Below are 15,585 nucleotides of genomic sequence, written 5' to 3' on the forward strand. Positions count from 1 at the left end.
CATTCATGTACACGGGCGACAAAAGTTGAATGAGTTCGAATGTCAACGTTTACTTTTTAAAATTTTGCTAATATATATTTAATATGAATAGAAGAAAAATATTAAAACTTAGCACCAACATAATTGCTGAAGAAATTAAAAAAAGTTTTAATCCATGAACTACGCAAGGAAGAGGTAAAGAGGAAACGTACAGTATGTGTAAGGAAATGAGTTCGTCAGCGTGAAGTTTTGGGTGCCTCTGATAATTTGTACAAGGAGCTTGCCCCAGACGACACGAAAAACCTTCAGCAGCGTTTAAGAATGACCACTAGAGTTGTCAAACTATCGATGGCACTATCGATAGTATCGATAGTTTCAATTTTTTTAGACTATCAATACTCATTGATAGTTTTTTCTTATACTATCAAAAATATCGATAGTTTAGTAAGACTATCGAACTATTGTTGGTAATACCTGAATTTTTTTTATTTGAATTAAAAATTTTTTTTTTTAGTGTGATGCCGACGTCATATTCAAATATGCACGCATTTAGGCCAAAATACATACATATGTTAATCGTAAATCCTGTTTTGTTTGTATAACTTGTGTTTGTTTTTGAACTTTCTAAAAAGAGAAGTATTTTGGCTAAGCAGTTACTTAATTTTGAATTATTATAACTTTTATAAGATAATATTTATTTCACTATCATCCTGTAAAAGCAAAGCAACCTAACTGATTTAGCGCTATCGATTGCGCTATCGATAGTGCTATCGATAGTTTTGTTTTTTTCGAGACTATCGTGAATATTGATAGTTTTTCTGAAAACTATCAAAACTATCGATGGTGGGACTATCGATAGTTTGACACCTCTAATGACCACCGTACAGTTCAATTTTCTTCTCCAAAAATGTGCACCTTTAATAAAAAAAAAAACTGGATACAAATATGCGTGCGGTGCTCTCACCAATAATTAAATTGCAAGTTACTTTAAAATTTTTGGCAAGTGGTCACAATTAATAGTTTACTCTAATGCACTATGTTAAATTAGTTCACCTACATAGGCTTCAAAGTAATTGCAAGGCTCCAACTCTGCCTCTATAACATATTAAAAGCTCAGTTAGTCTAGGCTTACTTTCTGTAACTTAACTTAAATTAATATTTTGGCCAACCTGTTAGATATATGAGGAACTGTGTTAAAACTTAACTTACCGTAAGAAACTTAAGAACCTGTAGATTTTAGGTTCTTAAGTTACGGCCTTATGGCACTTGAGAGCGGTGAGAGAATCAGGCTTGCCAGACTCTCGTTTTTGTATTTCTTAAAAATAACTGAAAGCAAACATTTTTGTTTGCCTGCAATTTTTTGATGTCTCATTTTAGGCGGCGAACTGTTAAACAGCTGAAAAAGCAAATACAAAAACAAAATATTTCCGCTCCTGTCGTAAGTTGACGTGTTGAGTAATCATTGATGATTTCTTACGGTAAGTTAAATTAAGTGAAGTCTAGACTCGCTTAGCTCTAAACACAGAGTTGTATTCACGCGTTTCCGCCAATTTCTTTGAAGTTGTGAAAATATTTTTGCGACAACTGAGGTTTATATATATTTGAGGCTGCTATTTTGCCATGAAACATTAAGTCACAAATTCAATTCAAGAGCTCCCTGACTTAACGAATTACCCTTGTACTTTTTCTTGTTTTACTTACTTTGCCATATCTTTAACTTTTCATAATTTGTATCAAAATTTTCATTTCTTAAATTAAAAACAAAGAATCTTACTTAGCTGCTATTTACAGAGTACGCTTAAGTTAGAGTTCTTTAAAATTTATGTTTTCTACTGAAGAATGCCGAACATAGATAACCACCAAGTTATTTGGATTTTGCCTGGGGCTATAAGGGTTAAGTTATTATCCAGCTTTACTAGCAAATCGATTATTTATCATTTCTTTATTTATTTACATAAAGAAACTATAATGAGTGTGTCTTGCTTACATACATACAGGCCAAAGAAAAGAACGCGCGACGTAATTTTTGAATGAAAAAATAAACTAAAATCAAGTACACCATACATACATATTTATATACATACGTACTTTACTTGACCCACGTAAACCCAATATATATGTAGTATAAAACAACAGCAATACTTAAATATGTATACGCATTTATTGATAAAACATTAAAGTTAGTAAATAGCTTGAGTTGTTGAAGATTAACAAATAACACCAACAACAAAGTATACATACATACATAAATGTTGTAGCCACACAACCTAAATAATTGAAAAGTTCATGCCACATACGACTCGTATGCATATATAGGCCATTTTAAAAAGTATGTACTTGAAAAGTTCAGTAACTTTTATAGAGCTGCTCATTTAGTGATCAACTATTTCCAAACAGGTCCAAGACATTTTTATGTAACATCAAACGCTATACCTTAAATATTTCCAAATGCAGACAGACTACCAATTCTACACAGAAATGCATAGATATGTACGTATGTATGTTGTTACTTGTATACTAACCATGTAATATTATTTTTTATAGTAACTGTAAGAAATGTGTGTTAAGTAAATATATATTTACGCACACTTATACATAAATAATATATATATGTATTACATGTACACAATATGACTGTGAATAAAAACATATATACATACATATGCTTATAATTAATAGATTTTAAATTTTCAGTTAAGCGCTATTGAAAAATCAATTACATACATATATCTACCTATTAATTTTTGGCAGTCATACTGTCATATATACATGCGTGTGCATATAAAAAATATACTATACTGCGGTTTTTTTACATTTTGTTCTATTGGTTTGCATTATTTGCACAGAGAAAAAATTTGAACACGTGTGTACTCTATTTTTCCAAATGTAGTAGTATATAAGCCTTTCTTGGAAGAAAAGCAGAAATTTTCAATCGACAAAAGGAAATGCTCATTTTTAAATAATGGTGAGTGTGTTTCGAGAAAACAACCAAAACAAATGCAGCGAAAAGAAACAGGAATATTGAAAAAACAAACATGAAGAACCCAAAAAATCTAACAAGTAAAAGTGCTTAAAACAATAAGATAAAACATTATTGAAAAAACTCAACAAGCGGAGGTAACACAAAAAGAGCAATGACTTTACTTCAGAGTTTTTTGCGAAAGCCGATTTATATTTTTCCGTTCATGTTCATTTGGAAATTTCGCTTTTTATATTTTGCCACCATTTTAAATTACTTAAAAAAAACGGAAATCCAAATGATACTCAGCTGGAATAAAAGCTTGTTTTCTATTCACTACTTAAATGTAGCCTAACTGAATGCATACAAATATTTTGACGCTATACCTTCTTTTTTATACTACAGTTAGTTTTGAAATTACCTGTTTTCCCATAGAAAAAAACTTAACATTTTTGCGTATATATATCCAAGCCGTAAGTAACCTTAGATCACATGAGTTCGAGCGCACTCACTTTTCTCCTCGAGGCTTACATCCAAACCGCAATCGGTCTTAATATTTTGGGCGTTTGTTTTCCTCCACGTCGCTGTGTAAGAATTGTCGCACACGAGCCGAAGCCATACATTTTGGAGGATGCAATTTTTGGAGCTTCGGATTTACGAATCATCACTAGCAGTGGCTATTATCGCCTTCTGCAGCAGTGTTAAGGTGAAATTAGTCACGAACGCAGAACTTGTACTTAAACGCATTCTGTATACGCAGAAATTTGTCGATTACTGGAGCCCTCAGTGTTGCTTACTACAGTGTTGCCACTCATCAATGCCTTTTCATAAACGTACCTTTTCAACTACCATTTTTCGTACTATAATAGATGCTAGCTAAATATAAACTACTTATTTTTCTACAAAAAACCTTTTTCGGTAGTAAATTTCCAAATATTTTAAACGTACTTTGAATAGGAACTTATAACTTTTTTACCATCTGCAAAACTGACGAAGTGGCAACCATCTACATATAGAAGGAAGAGACCAGCTGACACGGAAAAATCTAAGTTCCGCAGATTTCTGCGCTACGGGCTACACTTACCGAAAAATTCTGCGGTGTTGAGTTTTCATTTACATGGCGCTCTGGTAAGATAGATCGTATCAGCTGACTCGGGTTTACGTACCGGTAGGTTTACGTTCTTGACTAATTTCACCTTTAGCGGCTAATGGTTTGTTGACAGGGCCAAACGTTAAAAAATCTAACGCTACGCTCCTGACAATCCGGCTAAAAGTATTTTGCCTGTTATTTTATAGTAAGCCTCGGTTATTAGATGTTCGCCCAGGTGTCTTTTGCGTTTGCACATCAGTGTAGAGCACACTTCTATAAAGTGCTGTGCAATCTTGATATCCATCCTGAAAAATCTGCATCGCTTCTGCGAGTAAATTCCCAGTTTAGCTAGGTGATAGTTCAGGCTGCAATGCACTGTCAGGATTCTTGTAACAATTTTTACGTTATTCTTGGATAACCTCATATATTCCTTAAAGCGTTTTAGGTTATATGTTCCCAAAAGTGCTTTGGACTACTTTAGACCTGGCAGATTATCCCAAACAAGGGCAGAGAGTTCCCCATTTCCACAGTGCCACAGAAGAGCTCTGCACCGATAAAAGGGCTTGAAGCTTTTTTCGTCGGAAGTTTATCCGCAATCTCGCTTTCTGTAATACTAATATGTCCCGGATTTCAGGGACCCCAAACTCGATTGTTCAGGCTAAGAGTATTCAGCTTATCAATGTACTCCACCGCCAGTTTAGATGTTGCCTGATATCTATACATATAATAAAATTGTAAAAAAAATTAGTATAGGGGAGGCCTTTATTAGAGCAATAGAAGTCAAATTGACAATTTTTAGAATTTTTGTCTGTCTGTGCATCTGTCTGTATGTTTGTACACGCATCACTCCAAAACGAATGCGTGGAATTGAATGCAGTTTCCACCAATGTATTTCTAGAAGCCTAACTTAAATTATAGAAGGAAAAAAAATTAGAGAGTTGCTACCTGTTTGAAAATTGCAGCTTAAGTAATTTGATAAGAGAAAATATTGCAATACGGCTGTAAAATGAGGTCTAAGAAGACTCAGAGCCGAAATTAGTTTTGTGGAAAGTTGCCACCTGTTTAAATTTTTTATTTTTATTTAATTGATAAGATAAATTTAATATTGCAATATGGGTATAAATTAAAGAGGTTTAGGAAAATTTTCTGCTAAACGTTTTTTTAGGAGGGTTGCCACGTCATTGAATTAAATTGATAAAATGGGTAAAACAATGCAATACAGGTATCAAACCTCATAAATATACTTTTAAAATGCAGTGAAGCACCCGGCGGTAATTGCTAATTTTGGATAAAATTGAGTAAACATACAGCTGAGTCCATGAAAAAAGCTCCTCTCAGCTTCGTTCAGTATGAACACCTGTAGGTTTCTCACTTCGCTCTCCCTTTGTTCTTTCGACCTCGCTCCGCTTTCTGTGTGAACGCACCCTTATACTTCTTCTGGCTTTCATTTGTATGGATACAAATTTATTAATTATTCTTAACCCTTAAGTACTGTTCTTAAAAAAAAAAAACTGATAACTACTGATGTTAGTTTTTAGTGGAATTTTAACCGCATTTGACTTTACAAAAAAAAAACATATACATTTCGAACTTTTTTTTTAATTTAACACAATTTAATTCAATAAAACAACTTATTACCAGCATTTTCAAACCACATGTTTAAAAAAAAAATCATAAATTTAAGAAAATAAGTATTGTTTTAAAATAAAACTTATTCATATCAACAAAAGTAATTAAAAAATTTGGCAACTTTCACAATAACTAGAAACTAGGGAATGCTTCTGGAAGGCAACTTTTCTCGGGCTTTTCCATTTGATTTCGTATTATATCGCTGTAAAGTCAAATATGAAAATACGTTAAAAATTTAAAATAAACTGTCATATAAGTTATATCAATTTTTTACAAATATTAGCACCGACAGATATAGTTGAATAGGTAGGAGATATTAAAGAAGATCGAAGGATAGTTACGTCAATGCTGATGGTGGTCGCACAGACCACGCGCATACAAATAAAATGCGGTGAAAGCTATTCATAGGTAGAAATTTATGTGCGCGTAAACGAAATATTTATTTTAATCTAAAAAGTGTATCGTGGTCTGACAGGCCAACAACAGTACCTAAAGGTTAATGTAGTTATGTTCTTTTAAAGGGTGACATATTAGCAACGTAGCTAAGTAAGCAATGATTAAAAATTAAAAAAAAAAAACTCATACATACATACGTACGACTAAAGTATCGTATTAGAATACTTATGCTTACACAAGAGCGCAAATATTTGATAATCAAATTGGAATGTGCAATTTAAAGCATATAAAAACGAAAAACTGAATCAAATATGAAACTATAAAAAGCCAATAAATCTAATCTCTGCAATAAGTACACATAAACTATGTAGCTATTCTAATACAAGAAATGTAATCCTTATCTGACAAAAAAAAAGTTAGAAAACCGTTGTTGTCAGTTTTTGCAATACTTTAACCGCATTGTGTTGTTAGCTTTAGTGAGTTGTTGGCCAATCTAGAAGCCAGACAATTACTGCACCAAAAAAAAAAATTGTACCCATACTGCAGTAGGCTTAGTAATTACTTAGTAGTAACTAATAATAAGCAATTAACTGATAAAGGAAACAGATTCGGCGTGAAAGTCAAGCCATGTGAATGTACTTACATATGTATAAGTAACTGTTTATGTGAACACAAATGTAATGTATGTACTGCACCGTTATAGTATTATGAGCAAAAATTATGAGAGAGCCGTAGTAGATGTAAAAGCGGCGGCTGAGATGTACTTAGTTATGGTTAAGGTGTGAACGGGTAAATGGAGAAGAAATCGTAATCGAGCACCATTGATGTTATTTGTGTATCCATGTATGCAAACTGTGTAGAAAATTTTAAACAAATATGCAATGGTATTTGTGCAAGTAGTGGAATTTTTGCATAGAATCTACATATAACAATTAGACATATTCTAAAGAGAGAAACGAAAACCAAACTAAGGAATAAAGTAAAAGGAAAAATAAATAATAATTGAAATGGAAAAATATACAAAATAAAAATAAAAATATAACAAAAATTAGTCAAATGAAAAGTATGATGTTAAATTTTGGAACATTACAAAATAGGCAGTCATAGCAAAAAAAAAAATTAAAAATTTTAAAATTTAAGCCAATAAAAAATATTAGGAAATTTAAAAAAAAAATCAAAAGCAAAAAACCAAAAATTCGCATACATATATATACTAATGCATACATATATTATATGTTTAGAACAGAAAATAAATGTAAAGGAGGAAAAACTTTCTAACTGAAAAAACTCGCAATTAAAAACGGAGAATATATATTTATTTACTTAAAGAAATAAAAAGAAAACAAATTAAATCAAAAACTGTAAATTAAAGACATGTATTGTGGTAACTAAAATTGAGCAAATAAATTTTGAAACAAATTGAATAAAATTTTTTACGGAATTTCTGTGAATTTCATTGGCGCAGAAAGATATAGCTCTTTCAATGGTTTTTTTAAATCTGTTTTAATGCTTAACCGCATACTAAAAGCGGTTGCAGATGTATGAGAATTAACTATTTATTGTAATGTAAGAAAAACTAGCAGAAAATTTACATATATTAAAAAAAAGAGTATAAGCAAAAAAACTGAATGTGGGCATACTAAAATTAAAATGCAAAACAGGCAACTTTAGTAAAAGACAAAATTATTTTAAAAATTAAAAATTGAGAATTGAGAACGTATGTAAAAGTTAAGCAGCTGAGTAATCTCTAAAACAAAAAGCACACTAATATATGGACATGCATGTATTTACATATGTATGTATTATTAAATGCGGAAAATAATGCGGAGTTAAGTTGAAAATAGACAAAAGCAAACGAAACCAACCAATAGATAAATAACTGTAAAAGCAATTACACTAGAAAAATTTGAAATGTTCATGAAAGATGCAAGGCAAACTAATTTAAGGTGCAGTAAAATTGAGGAAACCTACATTAAGTAAATAGGATTAAAATTAAATACAAATGCATACATATACTAAACATTAATACGAATTATTTATGCGCCACATAGAAGTTTAAGCCTCGGCTGTTGAGGTAAATACATAATTTACAAAAATAAAAAAAATATAAAAATTAATATAGAACTAAAACAAAAACCTTATTATAGGTAATATTGGAATAGTAAATTGAAAGTATCTATATACATATATAAAAACGAACCAAAGCAAGCAAAGAGCATAAAAAAGAAAAATATGTATACAAAAGAATTAGCGCAATGAATATAAACTTAGAAGAAAAAAACCAACATTATACGAAATTATTGTTGTATATGTATGTAAGTATATACATACATAAGATAAAAAATAAACTAATTAAATGAGTATGTGAAAAACTATATACACAACACTTATACATACCTACATATATACAATATATAGCAAATTACTTATGATGAGCGCATAAGCTGGGAAAAATATTGGAAAAAAATTTATAAAAAAAACTAAAAAAAAACAAGTTAATAGAGAGTAGTATGCAGCAAGCAAAACATGCGCTGAAGCACTAAAAACCAAAAAATGTATTGCAAATAAATTAAAAAACATAGAAGTAAATATACAAAACCATGAGATTATAAGCAAATAGCAGAAAATTACAAAAAAAAAATAAATAAATGTTAAGCCAAGAAGAAAAAATGGAAAACAAATACAAATGCATGGAGCAACACAAAGAAAGCATAAACAAAGCATGGCGTATACAACGTAGTAAAAAAAAACAAAATGGCAAACCAACCATAGATATTATGAAACATAAAATCTGCAAAACAAAAAAATCCATAAACAAATAAAATTAAAAAAAAAAACAACTAACAATTAAGCAACCACAAACACTTGAAATACAAACAAACATAGTGAATACACGTCACACGTGTACATACACAAACACTACAAAATAACATAAACATACAATGAGTGTTTGACTCAAAATGCCAGCACCTTTGCAACAAAATATATATAACAAAACATAAAATAAAATGAATTACAGCAAAATGCTAACCACACTATATTTGAATGAGTTACAAATATGCTTTAAATAAACTGCAACCAGAAAAAAGCAGCAGCAGTAGCCATACTGAACCCACGCACACATACGCACACATATGTACAGTCATCAAACAAACTAAACAAAAAAAAAAAAAAAAAAAAAAAAAAACTACTCATCAAATAAGGCACACAAATACACACATTAACGCATAAGTATGCATAACGATCATGCAAATTCATTAACCAACGCCACAGTAAATACTCGCTCCACCAGTCAATTCGAACACTCACCGCCATATACATAGTTTTCACTCATTCAACCACCAATTTAAACGCCATTTGAACGCAGTTTCACCGATGCTGTCCTCTGCTCCTCTCATCGCACAAAATGCAATTGTCTGCCGCCAATATATGTTAATTACTATAAAACACCGTCATACCTACATAACAATACATAACTATGTATGTATGCAGGCAAATGGTTATGCAGCCGAACAAAAAGGTGTATTGTAATAAGAATAAACATACATACATACATACATACATACAAATAAATAAATATATACATATATATACAAACATGCATACATGCATATAAAAGGTATACTTACTTATATATGAATGAAAAATAAACCAGATGTGCAAACAACCATAAACAAATATGGAAAAGTAATCAAATAAAGTGGAAAATGTTAATCAAAATGAGTTAAACTATTTGTTTTATTTAATAAAATTATGAAAGCAAAAAATAATAATTATAGAAATATGTATGTTCAAACATACATGTGTACATAAACAGATATTGGAGGGGAAAATTTCATATTGAATGAATATCTATGGATTTGAAGCCCGGACTAATATGGATTTTTACACAATTAGTATCAACAATACAGGCCCATGTTTACATATTTAGCCCTTAACCTAGGTTAGGTTGGGGTATGGTGGCTGCGCTTCCAAGAAGGGCTCACTTACACATTAATTGAATTGTCCATTGTATTACCATATTGTAAATAATATGTTGAGCGGTAACTACAGGTATTCGTCGTCAGGCCAAAAATGGCGTTTAGAACAAAGTTCCGCAGACATCTAATGTCCAATCCAAGAATTAAGTCGAGTGTGTTGATGAAATACGCGAATGCCGCGCAACTGAGATGATTTTCCCACGTTCTCACCTCCTCTAGTACAGTTTTCCCTTTGGTCGTCCCAGTACGAACGTCGGGCTCTCCGTTCCTAGTCTCAGTCCGCACTTTGTACGTTAAGAAGTCACTATCTCTAATCGCTGTGCTCGTTCGTTTCTGCGTGGTAGCTGTTCACTCACCAGCACCTGCTGCATAATTTCTGCTAGTACATTGCAGACCGCCTTCCACGGCTCCTCGCACTCGATCATTCCCAGGATTTAGTTTTCTGGTGCAGTGTTAATACCCAAAGCTTATTTCAATCTAGGTCCATGATCGCTGAATCGTGTACAAGTAAATATCACATCGTTTACATCTTCTTCGGCTTCTGGGCCGCAAATTTCGTAAAACAAGATCCGCAGCCGTGGCCGTTAATAATTTGCATGTGCAGTCTACTTTTCCTATTAAGCCATGCCTCAAGTTTGGGAATGAGCCGAAGATTCCACCTTCCATTTGAGGCAACTTCCCACCTTGCCTGCCACTGGGTCTTACCCCTTGTCTTGCGCTGCTCTTGTAATTCACGCGATCAGTGTCTGGGTAACCTATTTTTGCTACATGAAAATCGTGCTACTCTTGTACGGCGATATTAAGAGGCAATAGCCCATCTCTAACTAGAGCAGCTTCTTCCGAAGCCGTTTGAAATGCAGAGCACACACCTAGAGTGCATCGACGATATGTGGTGTTAATGCATCGGACATATGATCGTCGTTCAAATGCATGGAACCATATCATGAACCCATAGAGTATTATTGCTCTCACTACGCTTTCTAGTAGCTGCCTACATTGTTGGCGTAGTCCACTATGATTTGCCACAATTCTAAATAGCGGTGTGGTCGCCACTGCGGCTTTGTTGTTGGCATTCTTCAGGTGGTCCTGAAGGTTTAGACGATGGTCGAGAAAGAGCCAGGGTATTTGGTAGACGGCTTTGATTCGATCGTGATGCCCCCAACTCTTAGTTCGACTTTCTCCACCCTCTTACGGCTTCTAATTGGGACGGCCTCTGTTTTGTGGGCGGCTAAAGTGAAGGACTTCGTCCTTAGCTACTCCTCTACCATTTATACAGCGACCTCTGCGATATATCGTCAGCAAAAGAAACGAAGGTTACGCGTTCGGAACCAGCAGCGCAATATACCGTCATACATTATGTTCCCAGTACAGATCCCAGCGGCAACCCAGCTGTGACTTTTACAGCAGGTGTGGAATTAGGGGTCCGTGACGTTGATAAGTCGCATCGCGTGTTTTCCTAAAGCACAATGTCCGCCAGTCAGAATATCCGTTAGTATCGATATCTGGCGCTTAGCCAGCCGTAGAAGCCCGCTTGACCAACTGCAGTCTACAACCGGCCAGAGGGAGCTTGTTATTTATCTTGGCTCCAATGTCCTCCCTCTCCAAGGTAATAGCCTCGATGGTGCCCTGCCTAGCCATAACATTAGACCCGCAATTTCCAACAGTGTGTCCAGATACCAAATCACATTGCTTTGGAAAGATTCCGAGACGATTGAAATAGAGAGTTCAGTCACTCCCTACCAATTTTAATAGAACCATGATCGGTTCCAGTGTCTTTATTGCCGCTTGTTATATGTCTACACTTTTAATCAGCAACAGAAAGGCCCTTCAGAAATTCGGCCGAAATGCGAGATTTATTAAAAGTTCCTGACAGAAAACTGGTCCGTTCGCTCCAGCCTCGGGAAGCTCCGATCCAGAACTTTTGAGAATTATCGAGTGCTCGTATGCCAAGCTGTTGCCTGTTGACACAATGCTTACTTGTACCATAAGCATTGGTCTTTCATACCACAGCAAACGGTTGCTGCTAGGCTAATGTGAAACGAGAACACTGTTTTGTGCAATATACATAAATATGGTCTATATACAGGTTAAGCGCTACTTAAGGTTAACTTAGACATTCCCCTACCAGTTTCGAAACCGATACGAGGGCTCTGACTGTCTGAATTGGTTTTAACCTCCATACCTCCCTCCTCAATAGCAGCAACATCTGGTTGGAAAATACTTCAGTGATCTGTAAAAATAAATTTAACCTATCCGTCTAGCTTTGAAGTTAAGTCTTCCTTATTCTTTAATTTTAAATACGAAAGAAATATTGGTTCATTTAAAATTGACGTAAATTTGGATAATTTTAATGCTCTTTAATGCTTAGTATTTCTTTTTGGCCCTCCGGAGCTTTCGTTCGTGAATTCGGATATATGCCCAAAAAAGGAAATAACTTAGCTAATATTCCCCGTCATAACACTGAATCAAAAAACTAATTATTAAATCTGCTTTAAGTATTTATTACCAAAATTTAAGAGAATTAAATACTAAATTAACGCACTTATACCTTAAAGCCCATGAATGTATTTATAATATTCTTTCTTTTACTGAAACTTAGCTGAAACCTCACATTTTCAATTCAGAGATTCTTCCAATTAGTTATCATAGCTATAGACAAGATAGGGAGGGCAGAATCGGCGGTGGCGTACTCTTCGCTGTACACTCTTCAATACCATCTGAAGAAGTTAGTCAGTCTTCCACACATTGATTCAGTAGAATTCAAATATATTCGTGTACCCTCCCCGATCTGACACATTGGTATATTCACGACTCATCTCTTTACTGAAATCAGTTAATTTGCTGAATAAACCCTCTGATTCAATTATTGTGTTGGGTGATTTTAATTTACCAAGCATATCATGGAACATCATTGACAATGATATCGTACCTTTCGCGTCTAGTGCGTGCAACAACGTATTTTTAGAGGAGATGGCTGAACTCTGCCTAACTCAGGTTAATGTACTTCACAATAAGTTTCGTAAAGTATTAGATCTTGTTTATGTTGTAAATAAGCGTGATCCACTAGAAAGTGTTAATATAATTTTCAAATAAATAATTCCCTTAATTCAAATTGAATTTAATTTTTTGATTAGGCGGTAGCTCTCCTTCGGTGAGTTTTATTTATGATCTATGCCAAGTTCCAGTACTCTATCAAAAATATTTCTTGAGATATGCGCTATGAAAAATTACGTTTGTATAGGAGGTGCCACGCCCCCTCATTTAATCTAGATTAAATCTATCCTATATTTTAATTTGGGCTAAATGACACCTGTGTACAAAATTTCATGAGGATCGGTTAAGTAGTTAAAGCGTCAAAGCGTAACAAATAAACAAACTCACTTTCGGATTGATAATATTAGTAAGGAGGTAAGGATGGTTCATTATATAATATAAACCATATAAATCAAAGTTTCACACTTTATATAAAGTTTACAAAAATTAAAAAAATTTTAGTCCAAGTTTTCAACTTTTTATTCACAAGTTTAGGGTCATGAAGTGCAAGTTTCAATGGGCTACAAAATTGCGTTGATTTTGAATTTTTTTTTTTTAGACTACGTTTGCGGCTTTTTTATATAACAAGTTCAATTTACAAAAACTAGCGTTGATTTTTTTTTAAGTTTGTTGTTAAAAGTCTTTCGCATTTTATTTCATAAAATTTAATTCATGCTTGTATGGAAAAAAGTGCAAAAATCCATCTAAAAAAATTCTCACAAATCAACGAGATTTTGTAGGCGATTGAAACTAATATGTAATCGGCGGAGTAAAATTTGAAAATTTTTGAATTTTCATGAACTTTATACAAAGGGTGAAACTTTGATTTATTTATAAGGTTATAATAGAATTAACTATATTTTCACAAATAATTAATGCAAAAAAATTTGCATAGGAATAATTGTGAATATTATATTAGAACAAGGTATACAATTTCATTTGTCACCTAGTGTATGTATATCCACACTTTTAAGGCGCACACGTTGCCTATATGTATGTATCTGAAAAGAAAAAACTCCTCCATTAATATTTAATACAAATCATATTCGCATTTTTTTCGATATTGTAAAAAAAAACGGAATTGTTGGGTATAAAAACGCTAAGGGCACTTAAATAACACCGCTACATGTTGCAACAATAATTTCAGCTGACAACAATTGAAACCTGCAGCGACGATTGCACTGGTGATTCGACACGGCTATGGCAGCTGAGCACATTGGCATTTTCTTTTTGGCGTCAGCAAATTTTACGCCGCTAAAGAATCATTTCGCTTGTTTGATTATTTTTTACTTTTTTTTCGTTTTTCTTGTCGCTGCTGCACAAAAAGCTTTTAGAAATTTTCACGAAACAATTTTTTCTTCGATTTGGTGCTGCAACTGACTGAATTTTAAATAGTAACAGCAAAGTGCGAAATGCAATCGACGAGGTGCAATTGCGCCATCACACCAACTCAGCAAGAGCAGCACACAGCAGCATTGCATCGGCAAAATTGAAATTGGTCAAAGCATTTGGAAAAAAAGCCCGTGTAAAAACTAAAAATGCAGTGCATACAAGCGACGGTGCTCACGATCAGGGTAGTACAAAACGAACGAGCGGAAGCAAGGGTGATAAGGGTGACTGGTGTACACGACTGCTTGGCAAACTTTTAAAAGTGCGCTTCGCTTTGATTTTACGTGACTGGAATTGCTGCACTCGCTTTTTGTTCATGTGCAGCGCACGAAGCAAGAAACGAGCATTTTTCCTTGCTGCATTTGCCACTGTTGCTATTGCGGCAATTTTCCGTTTGAATATTTTTAATTTTTTTGTAATTTTTTTCTTTTTAAATAGTGGACTATTTATAATTCCGAGCGCGAGCCACAGGTAAACGCTAAAGCATTACATCACCAATACTACTTATAAGAGTCACTACTACATTATTAAGGAATTTCACTATGCTTATAAGATTAGGGATTGAGGCCAAATTTAAGTTTTTACCCTTTACTGGTACTTGTACAATATATGGTCAAAAAAAAATTTTCAACTTTTGACGATTTTTTTATATTTTTTATTGGAACGTTATCACATGCGCATCTCATATTCGAGAGATCTTTCATCTTTTCAAAATAAAAGCTTTAAAACATCAAAACAAAACAAATTTTTTATATATTTTCAAAATACGTAGATGCATGAGATGTAATGACTTTGCAAGACTACAGGCTGTGCATCGCAGGAAATATTTTGCTTATACTTTAGTTTTAGTTTAAATGGTGCCACTGAAGACAAGGTATTTTTTGATAAAGAGAATGAGCATAAAAAATAAATTTAAAAAAAAAAACTATTTTTTTTTAATTGAAGGCATGGTACAATTTTTGAAGTCATTGTCTTCCCAGAGAGTTTTGCTTCACATCGAAATTCGTGCTCCTTTATTTTCATTTTGACGCATTTCAATATTGTCTCTTTTACTTTTAGGTGGCTTTGCTTTTGGTTTTCGGTCAATTGATTTTTATAATTAAAAAAAAAAGTAAATAAATAAAGAAATA

Source organism: Rhagoletis pomonella, unplaced genomic scaffold (genome assembly GCF_013731165.1).
Source record: "Rhagoletis pomonella isolate Grant_MI unplaced genomic scaffold, Rhpom_1.0 Rhpom_scaffold_00004, whole genome shotgun sequence".
In the NCBI taxonomy this organism is placed as follows: Eukaryota; Metazoa; Arthropoda; class Insecta; order Diptera; family Tephritidae; genus Rhagoletis; species Rhagoletis pomonella.